The 13180-nt window shown below is 43.0% G+C and overlaps 1 long non-coding RNA gene across 1 annotated transcript; it reads right to left on the bottom strand.

Moving 5' to 3' along the window:
- Positions 1-7350: 7350 nt before the first annotated feature.
- LOC131490908 (uncharacterized) lies at positions 7351-11959 on the bottom strand. Its single transcript, XR_009251259.1, has 2 exons — positions 11547-11959; positions 7351-7669 (listed from the first exon to the last, which is right to left on the bottom strand). It is a non-coding gene; the product is annotated as an uncharacterized LOC131490908 (long non-coding RNA).
- Between the last annotated feature and the right edge of the window lie 1221 nt (positions 11960-13180).

The following is a 13180-nucleotide window of genomic DNA, read 5'->3' as shown; positions in this document are numbered from 1 at the left end:
GATGGTGACTCTGAACCACATCCCAGGGCGAGGCAGCCACAGGATACTGGACCCCCAGCCGCTTTTGTGTATCCCCTGGGGCAAGACTTCTTTTATCTGATCACAGATAACGGAGATTCTCAGCCACGGCCATCTTCCTGCCATTCAACTCTGTAACCTTTAAAAAATCCATTGTGTTGAATCATTTGCCCAAAATATAAGCTGTTAGTTCATGGTCCAGAGCTTTGCTTGTACCGGTCTTACCCCGAAACCCGTCCTCAGACCTGGCGCTTCGAAAGATAAATGATCTCATTCGGGTCCGTCTTCAGGGAGAGAATTATAACAGCCTGTGATAGGGGTTGATCCACAAGAAGTATCACTGTTTAAAAATAAAGGGTCTCACAGTAGGATATAAGTACTAAGCCATATCAAGCATCATTGTGAATGACTTCCGGAAAAGACAACGCAAGTTTGGTCTAAGGAAAGAATTTTCTGGCCTATATCGGGAGCGGTTCCACAAAGAACGACATCGTCTGTGATCATTTATTTTGAAGTTATGTGTTCATGGTGATTAATAATCAACATGAGACCAAAGGAAAAAGGGTCTCATAAATACACACATGCCTGGCAAGTGCCAGAAAATTGCTGCCCCGCAGAACAGCACTTGGAGATTGAGAAGTGCTCTCTCCCGACATCCAACCCGGCAGCCACCAGCCATATGTGGCCAGGGGACACCCGAAATGTGGGCGTTTTGCTAAGTAAAAAATTTGGTTTTGTTGTCGCTGTTGTTTTTAAAAAAGACAGTTATAGACGGCAACATTTGGAGATACAGAAGAACCAATTTTCCCATTAAAAAACACCCCTTTGTACTATTGACTTCTTTTTCCCCCAAAACTGCAGTTTTCCAGCTTGATTTAGTGAAGGCAATTTTAAAAGAACGTGTCGTTCATCTATCATCAAGAAGCCCTTAGGTAACACATATGATAACATTTGAATTATTTAAATCCAAAGATAGTATTAACTGCTTTGCAACTAAGCAGACACCTGTTAAACATCAGAAACCCAGGAGCGTTTCTTTTAGTTCACGTGTCCTCATTTTTCCTACAAGCATGGCTTTCATGGAGGCTAAGTTCGGCTTCCATGCACTTTCTTCTAAGCCGTGAACTCAGTGGCAGTCTTACAAAGTTCTCCAGCGAATGCCAGCATTTCCGATTCTTTCCGGAATACGTTACTTACAATTGGTCCTGCTTTCACCGATACCAGAACCTTCGCCAGTCCATTCCTAGTGAGCCTCAGAACTGTGATCCGCTTTGCGTTCCATCGCCACGTAGAATAAAGCACCGAGGGGCCCCTGGGTGGCGCAGTCGGTTAAGCGTCCGACTTCAGCCAGGTCACGATCTCGCGGTCTGTGAGTTCGAGCCCCGCGTCAGGCTCTGGGCTGATGGCTCGGAGCCTGGAGCCTGTTTCCGATTCTGTGTCTCCCTCTCTCTCTGCCCCTCCCCTGTTCATGCTCTGTCTCTCTCTGTCCCAAAAAAATAAAAAATAAATAAATAAATAAATAAATAAAAAGAATAAAGCACCGATTTAAAACAAACAAAAAATAGGCGTCCTCCGCATATGCAGAGGCTGTCAACATCCGATCCATTAGGTTCGGGTTTTCTGAGACGCGTGAGCACCAAGCAGGTTTCTCACGAAGAGTTGCGGGCTCTTGGCAATTCTCCTCCGCTTGCACCTTTGTGAGTCCCCAGCCCTCGGGCATCCCCTCCGTCAATGTGACCCCCGAGACTCTGCTGGCCCTGTCTCTCCCCAGCCATTCCACTCCCGTGACCTTCTGGCTCAGTTGCTTATCCCTGCCGGGGATGACCTTCCTTTTTCTGCCTTAACGACGTTGTGCTTGTCCCCGTGTCCTGGCATTTAGACTTAAGCCTTCGTTCTTGCTCCTGAAGTTCGTCCCCAGATGTTCCCTGACTGGCTTCTTTTCACTGCTCAGGTCTATATCACATGGCACCTCCCCTGTGTGGTCCTCCCTGATCCCCCGTCTAACACTCTGTCACCACCCCAACAGCCACGCTGCTCCGTCACTCCTGGTCACTGGGATTGGGCCATTCCCTGTGCAGTGTGACCATACGCTGTATTTGTCCTCCTGTTTACTGACCACCTCCTGCCGGTGTGGCCTGCCTGCTGCCCACTGAACGCCTAACCTAGCTCGGTAACCGTTATGCAGTGAGCACTCGGGAAGTACTTAGTCAAGTTAAGCTGCATTCGGTTGTAACTGACAATTAGGCTTATTCATGTCGCTACGATTTTCCAAATTAGTTTCTCCAATATGTTCTACTTATCATGTGAAACGAACCTCTGGCTGGAATTCTGGGTGATAGGCGTGTATGGGGTGCGGGTATCACAGCACCCAGACCCTGTCACGGAGGGAAAAAAGAGGCCATCATCACCTCCAGCCTGCCCCCTGTGGTGGACCAAGTGCCACATCCAAGCACTTATGATTTGGGGGCTCCAACGTTTTCCAGGTTCATAGAGTTTCTTACTAAAAATGCAGACGCCTCGGGGCGCCTGGGTGGTTCGATCGGTGAAGCATAACCTCAGCTCAGGTCATGATCTCGCGGTTCGCGAGCTCGAGCCCCACAGCGGGAGAGCTCGAGTCTCACTTTGGGTGAGTTTGAGCCCTGCATCCGTGAGCACGAGCCCCTCTTCAGGTGAGCCCTGATTCCCTCTCGCTCCCTCTGTCTCTACCCCTTGCTCACTTGCACTCTCTCTCTCTTCCAAAAAAATTAACTAATTAATAAACTGAACTAAACTAAAATAAAATCACAGATGTCTTTCACAGTGATTCTTCTCAAGCACCATGTTCGGCTCTGGAAAGCAGATTACGCAAAAGATGAGACACAGTTTCTGTCCTCGGGGAGCCTACAATTTTAGCCTCACTGGCTCCTAATTGAGAACAACACGTACCACACTGAGTTTTTAAACAATGCAGGGAGGAGGGGAAAAAGGAAAAAGGGAGAGAGAAATTGCAAGAGACTAATTTTGCCCACTTCGCTATTTTTGTCTCAAGTTGGTCCCGTAGAACATAAAATATGTGTAAAGACCGTGCCAAAGTAAATGGCTCATATAGTGAGCATTTCTAAGATAGCGTTATGGCTCACTCTGTCAACTTTATTGTATAACTGTCTGCTTCCAGTACATTTCAGAGACAAATCCTGAGCAGGCAGTATGATCAGAAGGGCATTTTGATCGATAAGATCTTATCATTCTATAGATCTGAAAGATCTACAGTCACACTCCTGAGGTTTTAGCCATTTCACACTGTTCGTGGTGAGCCTGTTAGGCGTCAGATTGATTCAAGGGGCTGTATCATCTCTCTTCCAGTTGTTTCTGCATAAGACTATTTTTCTTAAAAATTGTACAGCTGTGTAAGCAGTAACTCTACATGAAAACACTGAAATCGCTTTCGCTGTTTTTCAACATTAAATACTCCACGCAGAGCTAAAGTATCGAAAGAGAATTCCCGTGCTGTTCCCCTGCTACCCGAAGAGCTTTTTCTCTTGCAAATTTTGAGTTCCGGATTTATCTGAAACGTCTTAATTATGTTTAAGAAAATGTTTCTTCTTTGCAACCCGAACTGATCTAGAAAGTTCTGAAACTAGGAGGACATTTTCAGCGCCACACTGTACCTCAAAATTCCATTAAGAACAGAAATTCCATTCAGGTCCTCTGTTGCAGGGCTTGGACATTCACAGAAAGTTTACAGACCATGGGTGAACCTTTGTGATTCCTGGTTTCTGAGCTGGACCTATTCCAGGAGCACTGATAGCCCCTGAGCCGTTCCCAGGAGTCTTATGACCCCTGCATGCTTAATCGTAGAGGCAGCCGAGGTGAGGAGAATTCCCAGAGTCTTTTATCCGCTATACGGTTCACTGCCCCATGCTTCTTTCCCATGACAGTGCCCTGGGAACTGCAGAGTGGTTTGGCCCAAGTGACTCTCATGGTGAGGTTTTAGGACACTTCTGCCCAATTTTGATTTACTCATTCGCTTAGGAAGCAGCAGGAGATCCTGGGGTGGCGGTGGGGGGGTGGGTGGGAAATTAATTGTTTTTTAGTTGAAACTTCTAGCTCAGAATTTCTGCCCTGTCACTTCCAACTCCAGGAAAAATCCACTTAATCTCTTTGGACTTCTATTTCATTGATAATGGAGATAGTGAGGAGGTTCCAAGTCCTTTATCTAAGAGAATACACATATTTCTGTAACACAGTGCTCCCTGAGACCACAAATGATTTTCTCCTCCAATTGATTCACAAGGAGGCAAGGTAGAAAGAAAGAAGAAAAATAAGGAAGGAAAAAAAAAATCTTGCATTATTATTTTTTGCATTCTAATAGATGTGTCCAAGAGTTTTAAAGGCGAAAAGTACTGGGTGTATCGTGGACAAACCTCTCATATGTCTATACACACCGTGGAAATCTCAGCAAAATGCCACACTCTGAAAATGCTCAGTCACCGTTCACAAATACCAGGGACAGAACACGCCATTTTTCTCCCTTTAACTTTCCGTGAACTAAAAGACTATGTACTTCAAAATTATATTGGGCACCATCAAAATGAAAGCTTGTGTTTCTCACTCTGAGGAAGGAAAACAAGAATGAGAATGAGGCGATGTTGGCAGACAATGGATTTATTTTTGGTTCCAAATGTAAAGAGTTCAGGGAAGCACAATGTCTCTTTAGTATCTTTTTCTGGAAGGTTTCTCCGGATCATCGAAAGTCACCAGAGAACCCATTTCCTGGTTATTTGTCCCCACCAGCTCACAGTTTCTCTCCATGCTCGTTATTTTATTGTTATCCCGTATATTAACCCCAAATGATATTTGGATCTCAGGTGTGTTATTTTCCATCAGCCATAGCTTATTATTACTAAAATTATATTGTGGAAGATGCATGAGAAGGGAGACCTTGGGGGGGGTGTCTGGGGGGTGGGGGGTCCCGTCGGTTAAGCATCCCACTCTTGATTTCTGCTCAGGTCATGATCTCACAGTTCATGGGTGTGAGCCCCAGGTCGGACTCTGGGCTGACAGTGCAGAGTCTGCTTGGGATTCTTTCTTCTTCTTCTGTCTCTGTCCCTTCCCTGTTTGCACTCTCTCTCTGCCTCTCAAAAATAAATAAACGTTTTTAGAAAATAAATTTTTAAAAAGAGAGAAGACCTGAACAACACATTTAAGCAAAATAAATATGTATATATTTATAATATATAAGAATATATGTGTGTATGTATATGCGTGTGTATTTATAGTTGTGTGTATTTATTTATTTATTTATTTATTTATTTATAGTAGTAACCTGAGAATGTTACTTTGGAGATGTGGTGTAGGGACAGAAACATTTCTACAGTCCCAGAGGCAGAGAATTATGGGAGAGGACATTGTTCTATACAGCCTGGTGGCACTTTCTATATGATAACTCAATCTTGGAAAAACAGAAACAAAAATAGAATAGTACATAAATAATACATAAATAGTATGTGCCTCACCTGCGAGGCGCCCTGAGTGTCCAGGCCAGGAAGGGCGACCGCGGCTTTGGGGCACAGACGCCCTCCTGCTCGGGTGATGACCACCCCGCAGGGCCCGGAGCCGGGGAGGGGGTGGCTGTGTCAGAACCTAGACGAGGACTCTATTTTTAACAGACTGTATCTGCAGTGGAGATACTCGGTCATCATCGGGAGTGAGTTAAAACGGAGACCATCTCTTTGGGAATCAGACCAGGGCTCGAGCCAAGCCTGTCTATCTCCTGATGCACAGTCAGGCTTGCTTTTGATTTGGTGGGTTTGCCCTTCTTTTCTAACCCCGCTGCAGGGAAATCAGGGTCGGGGCGGAGTGCCAGGAATGGTCACGCTGGCCGGTGGGGGGCGCAGGAAGCAGGGCCCCCACCTCCTTGTGCACACACTGCTCGTCCTGGGCTCCCCGGGAGGAGGGCTAGTGCCCTGAGAGAGTCCGTTATCCCGAGCCCTCACTCTCCCCAGCCTGAGATCGGAGAGGTGAGCTCTCCCTCCTTCCTCTGGAAGTGGGGCTTATCATTTTGCTCATTATTATCGGAGGATTTTTTTTTTTTTTTTTTTTTTTGCAGCTCTCCTCGGACTTGCATGTATGAGTCTTTTCCTGTATCTAAATTTTCCCTCCGTAGGAACGTCAGTAAGAAAAATATTGCTGCAGAGTAGCATGAGAGCTCTCTGAGGATCTCTTCCCCCTGCTCAGGAATTTTCATTCCCCCTCGTTGAAAAAAATGATATTGAGTTTGAAGTGCCAGACGGAAGATAAGCTGGGCAGTTTGAATGATTAATAAGGATATTAAAGACCAGAAAAGGGAAGACAGGAGTTCAAACCCAAATGAAACTTTCCTTGGCACGATGCAGATCAATGCAGGTGCTTCTGAACTTCTCTTTCTGTTTTATAGACACTGAGTTTTTGTCCTGGTATTTTCACCCTCTTGTTCTTCTTTTATGCTCTTGGCTTTTTCCGGGCAACTTTCCTGACCCTTGAACCTTTTTTCCAAAATTTAGCTCTTCCATACTCGCCAAGGGATCCCTGCACAAGCATCCTATCTGTGTGTTCTCAACTAAAAAAGGCCCCCTACGGAGGCCTTCACCCTCTGTGCAAGCTTCTTTTTATTTTCTTCCTTCAAGATATTTAGCAATAGTCTTTGGCTTTCACTATGTTATTCTTATTCTCATGCAATATCAGCATAAGGCAAAGATCTTAATACGTGAATTAAAAAAAAAATAACAAAGTGGGGCGTCTGGGTGGCTCAGTCGGTTAAGCATCCGACTTCGACTCAGGTCGTGATCAGTTGGTGGGTTCGAGCCCCACGTCGGGCTCTGTGCTGACAGCTCAGAGCCCGGAGCTGCCTCGGAGTCTGTGTCTCCCCCTCTGTCTGCTTCTCCCCCACTCACACTCCATCTCTCTCTCTCCGTGTCTCAAAAATGAATAAACATTAAAAAAACCTTTTTTTAAAAATAACAAAGTGACCGATAATGAATCTTACTATACATTAAAGAATTAGGGATCACCTATTACAGGGAACCTTAGCAAATGACCATTGTATAAGTCAAGTTGGTTGGGATAGTGGTGATCTCATAGGGTTCAACCTACAGACAACCCTGGAGCCCACTTCCACCCTTTCCTTTTAAAATCAAGGGGGAAAAAGGAAGCTCACAGGTACGAACCACCTTACGCACGGTCACATGACTTATCGGGAGGCAACTTGAGAACAAGGTCCACTTGTGCCTTAGCCAGTGGCTCTTCCCACCACACCATAAGATGACCGTAGACCCAGGACAAGGACGAGTGTGAGAAGTGATTAAAAAAATAGAAGAAGATGGTTATTCATTTTTAAATTACCAAGACACTGAATATTGAAAACACGATTCGATGTCTCCTACTGATACATATTACCCTGGGCTTATACCTCGAAGTACTACAAAAGTGAGAATGCCGCGTGACCTCCGGAAGATGCCTGTCGATCTATTTTTATAAAAACTGAAGGACTGGATCGTGCGCTCCTCTCTCAGAACGGCTGCTGCAAACATATCTGGCCTAGATAAAGTCCAGCCAAGCCATGCACTCTTGGCCCACCTCGCAAGAAGATGCAGGCTCGCACAGGGTCCATGGCAGATTGGTTCTTCTTACAAATCTGGAGGGTATTTCAGAGAGTGGGGAACCAAATAAAGCACTACTTAGTTGTTGTTGGTTGTTTGTTCAATTCTTGCAAAACCGAGAACTTAATTGAAAAGTAATTCATACATGTGGTTTAAAAATCGCTTCCATTTAATCATTTTAGGCCCTCGTCCCTTACCCAGAGGGCAAAAATGCTATTAATGGTTTCTTGTATATCCTTCCAGAAATAGTCCATTCACAGACGTGTGTATTCATTTCAGGGATTTCAAAGGGGAGCAGGATGTGCATATTGTTATTACCTTGCCTTTGCAATAGACTGCCTCTTAAATGCGTTCTAGGCAGTACGAGATTATTCCATAACACGGAGGCATCATAATTTATCCACGTGCTCACCTACTGGCAGAGAACTGCACACTTCCGAGTGTCCCTGTGGGATTCATTCCCAGAAGTGGAGTTTCTACTTGGTGTAGACGGTACATTGAGGGGACTTCAGGGGCTGCATTTTTTTAGGTTGTCATCTTCAGAGCTCTGAATGGCAGGTCTTTTAGACAATTTTATTTAATTTTATGGAAATCGCCCTCTGAGGGTTTGTGTTCCTGCTTCCCACCCCCGCGGGAAGCAGTCTTCTCCTTCTTTTGAGTTTTATCTGTAAAACTTCCTCTCAGACCTGAGTCCCCTAGACTGTGGTGAGCCGGTTTGTGTGGGTCCTACAGCCAGACCACCTGGGTTCCAGTCCTGCAACATCATAACTAGCCCTGTCATGTGGGGGTGGCGAACTTAAACTCCTCATGCCTCGGTTTCCTTATCTGTGGATGTGAGGATGTGTTGAATAAACATGTATGAAGAAGTGAGGTCATGTTTGCACTTAACTGAGCACTCAGCTTAGATGAGCTCTTTTTATTGGTTTAATATTTGTCTTTAAATCTGTTCTATTTTTTTTTAATGTTTATTTAGTTTTGAGAGAGAGAGAGAGAGAGAGCGAGCATGTGAGCAGGGGGAGGGCAGAGAGAGAGACACGGAATCCGAAGCAGGCGCCAGGCTCCGAGCTGTCAGCACAGAGCCCGACGTGGGGCTCGAACCCCCAAACCGCGAGATCATGACCTGACTGAAGTTGGACGCTTGACTGACTGAGCCACCCAGGCGTCCCTAAATCTGATCTATTTTTAAACTTAGTTTTATGCTAAGTGATGTGCAATGATATAGATCGGGTGCGCTATCTACATTTTAGGCTACAAGATAGTATATACGTAACTATAAAATCAAAGAAATAAGGGTAATATTCTGCCACAATTGGGAAAGTTACTGTCCTGAGAAAGAGCATTATTAGAAATGCCTCGAGCGGTTCAAATCAAATAGGTTAGAGTAGTATCACGTGGATGTTATGATATTCATTTCTTCAAATATAAGTGATGTTGAGCGTTTCTCCTATGGTCATCTATCATTTTATTTTCTTTTTGTAAACTAGCTATTTAATTTTTTTTGCCTGATTCTATATGAAGTTTTGGTCTTTATCCATCAGTTTGTAAGAGGGTTTTATGAATGTAAGAGATTAGTTCTTTGTCACATATACTAGCAATTTCTTCCTGTTCCTGTTTGAAAAGTATTCTGAGAGTGGTTTTTTTTTCATCCAGCTTCCTTCAGTTGATCTAATTTATCAGTTTTTTTCTTCTGTGGCACCTGAATTTGGGGCTTGCTTAGAACTATATGCCCCCTCCCACACTACATGCACATTCTCCCCTGACTTTGTCTCATCCTTTCTCTGGGTCTGTTTTACTCCGAACCTTCATTCCATCACAGATCTATTTAAATGTAAGGTGTGAAGGGGCGCCTGGGTGGCTCAGTCGGTTGAGTGTCCGACTTCGGCTCAGGTCATGATCTTGCAGTTCGTGGGTTCGAGCCCCTCATCGGGCTCTGTGCTGACAGCTCGGACGGAGCCTGGAGCCTGCTTCGGATTCTGTGTCTCCCTCTCTCTGCCCCTTCCCCGCTCATGCTCTGTCTCTCTCTGTCTCTGAAAGATGAATAAACATTAAAAAAAAAATTTTTTTAATGTAAGGTGTGAAGGATGCACCTGACTTGATTTATGTATTTCTAGATGGCTGTTTGCACCAGTACCATTCATTGAATAATTCAGTTTTCCTCACTGAATTGAATTGCCACACCCCTTTGCTAAATTCAAATTCGTTAAATTTGCTGTGTTAATGATTAAATCTGTATATTTATTATCAGACCCTATTACGTTTCTTCATTAATACGTGTATTAATATGCTAGTATCTAAGAGCTAGAGTCAAGCTTTGTAATGTTGTTACCCTATACTTGGAGAGCTAATTCCTATTCCTACTCTTTTTACTAATTGCCTTCACTGTTCTTGCATGTGATATTTCAAAGTGAAAAAATGGAACGATCTATTTTCCTTAGCAATTAATTTACTAATATCTTCATAGTATCAAGTCCTGGTATCCAAGCACAGGGATTTATTTCCATCTTCTGTTATGCCCTTCAGTGGTGTTCTGAATACTTATGCATAGAGATGTTGGAACATTTCTTGTTAATTTTTTATTTCAGATTCCATTAAAATTGGGGTCGATTTTTCCTTATTTTATATGTGTGAGAAAAGTCCTTGATTTTTGAAATTACTTTCATACAGAGGGAGTTTATGAATTTTCTTACAGCTTATTATTGTCTTTCAGGATGCTGTCTTGTTTCGAAGAAGCAAATAATGACAATCTTATTTTATCTCTAATGCTTATGCTTGTTTTACTCCCTTTTTTTGCTGAACGTGCCTGACAACTGAGGAAGGTAAGACCAGAAACCTAGGAGGGAGGTTTGAAATATTGAAATAAGGGTTTAAAAAGGAAGTTATTGCCACCAAAATAAACGAAACTCCCAAATTTATGCTCTCTGGGAGCATAGTTATGAGAAAAGTCAGAAAAAGATGTCTAGGACCTTAGAGACGCGCGAAGGAATGAAGCGTAAAGCCTATGAAGCATTACATTGCTATTATTATGTGACAGAAGTTTTAAGACATTTTATCATCTCTGAATGATGAACAGCATCGGATCGCTTGCTGTGTATATATTCATTGGAAGGTGTCAAACATAATTTCATGTTTACTTTGACTTTTCCCTCTGTCTGCTCCTTTTTAATTTGCTTTTTCAAGACTTATAGATTTGGCGAAAACGAGGCAAGTCAACAACTTACATTAGTTTCATTGCATGATGTGTCCGTTTACGTTACGGAATTGTATACATACAAACAAAACTGGATAGAGATAATATAGACCAACTGCTTGATAAGAAAACGTGCCCGTGTTTCAGTAGCATACCAGTGTCAACAGTGAAGGAGATATTTTTATTAATCTGATTAAATATTAATAAAATCCATAAATTAATCAATCATAATAATATGATTAAAAGAGGCACAACAAAAGCACTGAAAACTTCCTGTGTGCCAAGCACTGAGCACGGTGATCTAAATGGATTTTCTCATCTAATCCCCACAAAAATTAAGTTTGCAAAAGCTTAATTGCCCAAATCCACACTTTATGACTTGTTATTTTCAAAGCCAGTTCTGTATGACTCTAAAATCCCAGCCCAGGCGCTAATTTAGTCCAAAAACACTGTTCATTTACTTCTCAATGATACTTAGGAAATCACAAATATTGGTCCCAAATCAAATTATTTTTTTTTAAAAAACCCATCAATAAATGCAAGCTGTTAAAAGATTAACTTAAATAAAACACTCAGTAAAGATTAAAAAGTGGCATAATCTAATCAAAGGAAATGTATGGCGTGCCCACGGGGGCATTCTCCGTGGATGTACACAGAGCATTTCTATCTGAAAGAGAAAACGATCCTTCAGGGAGTCTTCTCTAAGAAACTCAAGCATCTCGTACCTTTCATGTAGGATGTTCACTCAGAAATGTTTTAGATGAAAGCTGACATCAGAATCCGAGAGCTCGTTGCCCGAAGGCAGGTGCACACGGACAGCTTCCGGGCTCTGCTTCTTCCTAAGGCCGCGTTCTTCCTGAAAAGCCTGCCGTGGATGGAGCCCTGATGCATCAGGATGGGATTGTCATGATGCATGACAGTGACTTTGCCACTTCTGGGGCCTGGGGAACACCAGTCAGGCGTGAGTCTGAAAGAACAAACTGAGAGGCCCAGGTACCCGGAGGAGATGTGTTCACAAGTATCTCCTTCCACTGGAGAAAAGATCTCTTTCCACTGGGGGTGCTTTTTTTTCAGCCGGTGACAGGGAGAGAGGTGGGAGAGAAGTTGTCAGACGATAGTCCAGACGAGAGTCCCTTTATTACTGCAACTCACAGTGGGACTTAACTAGAAGTCACATGCAAATCCACGGGGTTCCTGTGGCTGCTTAGACCAGTAATAGTCACATGCTTTCATGTAACCAATATCCTTTTTTTTTAATTGAAGCATAGTTAACATAAAATGTTATATTAATGTCAGGTGTACAACATAGTGATTTGAGATTTATATACATTATGAAATGCTCCCCACGACAAATGTAGTCACCATCGGTCACCACACAAACTTATTATGTTACTGACGATGTTCCCTCTGCTGTGTTTTGAGTCTCTGCGACTTATTTATTTTATAACTGGAAGTTTATAACAGAAAGTAACTTAATCCTCTTTACCCGTCTAGCCCATCCCCCAGCTCCCTTCCCTCTGGTAATGACCAGTTTGTTCTCTGTATTGAAGAGTCTGTTTGTTTTGTTTTGTTTTGTTTAGATTCCACATATAAGTAAAATCATATGGCATTTGTCTTTCTCTGTCTGACTTTTTTCAGTTCGCATAATGCCCTCTAGGTCCACCCATGTTGTCACAAATGGAATTTTCACTCCTTTTTATGGCTGATATTCCATTTTGTGTGTGTGTGTGTGTGTGTGTGTGTGTGTGTGTGTGTATCACATCTTCTTTATCCATCTATCAATGGACACTTGCTTTTATATCTTAACTATTGTAAATAATGCTTCAATAAACATAGGAGCCCATGTATCTTTTCAAAGTAGTGTTCTTGTATTCTTCGGATAAATACCCTGGAGCGGAATTGCTGGATCATATGGTAATTCTCTTTTTAATTTTTTGAGGAACCTCCATACTGTTTTCCACAGTGGCTGCACCCATTTACATTCCCACCGACAGTGCACAAGGGTTCCTTCTTCTCCACATCCTCACCAAACACTTGTAATTTCTTGTCTTTTTGATTCTAGCCATTCTGGATGGTTCACTGTGGTTTTGATTTGCTTTTCCCTGGTGATGAGTGATGTTGGGCATCTTTTCATGTGTCTCTTGGCATCTGTAGGTCTTCTGTAGAAAAATGTGTATTCTGGGTATTCTGAGTATTCTGCCCATTTTTCAATCAGATTGGTTCTTTGGTGCTGAGTTCTATAAGTGATTTCTATATTCTGGATATTAACTCCTATCAGACATCGCATTTGCAAATGTCTTCTCCCATGCAGTGGGTTCCATTTTCATTTTGGTGATGGATTCCTTCACTGTGCCAAAGC

The sequence above is a fragment of the Neofelis nebulosa genome, chromosome 12 (genome assembly GCF_028018385.1).
Source record: "Neofelis nebulosa isolate mNeoNeb1 chromosome 12, mNeoNeb1.pri, whole genome shotgun sequence".
Taxonomy (NCBI): domain Eukaryota; kingdom Metazoa; phylum Chordata; class Mammalia; order Carnivora; family Felidae; genus Neofelis; species Neofelis nebulosa.
Note: the sequence above shows the minus strand (reverse complement) of the source record. Positions and strands in the feature narration are given on the sequence as shown.